Genomic DNA, 1,973 nt, shown 5'->3' with positions numbered 1-1,973 from the left:
CAATCACAGAGGTCGGGGGAAGAATTCACGTGACGTCTTCTGAGTGTTTCTGGGATGCCTCCATCGGGCCACAAATAGGTTTTCGTGCCATAACTATGCGCTGTCGCTTGCAAGGCAACCGAACCCCGCTGCAGCCTTCAAGCGGGGCACAGACAGCTCGGAAGCGCACGATCGTGCCAAGTTTACTGACGGTCTGTGCCAGGTGGAGGGACTCAGAATAGCTCGGACGTGGACTAATCCAAATACCAAGACCCGTGCAACATTCAGGCGTCTAATAACCACAAAGTCAAGTGCGTCACACTACAGCATTACGGGAACTCTTGGCCCTATTTTATACGGATTTGCCACTTTATAAGTGAGACAAGTGCGCGCAGAGAGCAGAGAAAGAAACTTGTCACTTGGCCAACTCAGAAATAAAATTTGTTTTGACTTCCATTTGATCATTTAAAGGAGTGTTCTGAATTTAAGTTACAACATGGGACAGCAAGCCTCCAAATCCACCATTGAAGCGCGGGTGATTTTCCAGCGCGTTGGCGCAGTGGATATGTGTCAGAAAACGGACGCGTGTTCCACTCCAGCCTCCGTTGTCCACATTCAGAAGAAGGTGACCAGTCAGGCGGCCTATCTTCACTCTTCCAACCGGGCACTGGAGAAGTCAACAACCCATGCTTGGCCCCAGAGCCACTGTGACAACGGGGGGCTGGTGTACGTGATGGATAATCCAACTGGTGGTGTGTGGGTTAAGCCGGAGGAGAAATGGACCAGGTCTTGATACGAAAGTAAAATCTTTACGCGAAATGCAAACGATAGAATTAAGTCAAGCACCTCGTGACTGGATGCATTATGTGCGTCCGCAAGCTTTGGCGTCTTCCGAGCAGGACGCCGCTGATTTGGACTCCTGCGCTGAGTTGCAGCTCCGTGCCACATACACTGCAGTGCATGGAGTCAAGGTGGATTTAAATAGTAGAATCGTCTTCGCTGGACTGACTGTAATTTATTGATTTAGTCTTTATGACATATTCATATATATTTAATATCAGGAAGGAAGACGATGAGAGGAGGCGAAGAGAGTGCCCGCGACATGCGCACTGAGATCCTGTGTTTACTTTTGGAAATTTGTGTCATTATGTTGTTACCAAGAGAGAGAATTTCACTCTACTGCTTTTTTTATTTTGGTAATAGTGTGGAGCAGATCAAATGAAAGAAGGGAGCTTGGGTTAAGTCACTACTGAGAGTTAGCTAACATCGACCACTCTGCTATTTGAGTGTGGTTTGTAAACAGTGCGCTTTGGCCCACTGTCTTAAAATGGAAACTGCATCCTTCCAATGGCTGACCAACCTTCATTTATTTTTTTCCTTCCTTTTTATTTGACTTTATTCTATTTTTTTAAGTATTTATTACATGTATTTATTACCATAACACAAATAAATGTTTTATAATGAAATGTATTTTTTAAAATATTGATGGAAGTCTGAATGTGATCGACTGGAGTTCGATGTTGGACTGAATGTTTGTTCAGAATGTCTCTCAGTAACTGGATGTTGTCATAGCAGCATAATGCCCGGGGGGGGGTTATGGCTCCTTTTGTACTGAGAAGCTCTAGCAGCTTTGAGGAGGTTTTGGGGAAGTGTGTCACAATTCTGTAAAGAGGATGTCACGGTCGGACTGTGTGGACCGTTGGAAATGTATGTTGAAATTAATAATTTAAGAACTTATATTGTTCTTTATTTTACCATGTAGGGGAGGCGATGTAACGCTGATTCAGCAAAACTGCATTTATTTCTGTTGAAAAAGGTGAAGCCTGGATATTGTTCTTTATTTTTAACTGTTGCCTGTCCCTTAAAACACCTGATCCATGACTGAACATGTGATTAAGATTAAAAATGGAAATCTTCAGGCAAATGATTGTATGTGACGTGTGCATCAATATACCCAAGGCACTGTGCACCATCACCCCATAAAATAAAACGGA

Source organism: Morone saxatilis, unplaced genomic scaffold (genome assembly GCF_004916995.1).
Source record: "Morone saxatilis isolate NCDOM2014 unplaced genomic scaffold, NCSU_SB_2.0 Contig23, whole genome shotgun sequence".
Taxonomy (NCBI): Eukaryota; Metazoa; Chordata; class Actinopteri; family Moronidae; genus Morone; species Morone saxatilis.
This window is presented reverse-complemented; position numbering follows the sequence as displayed.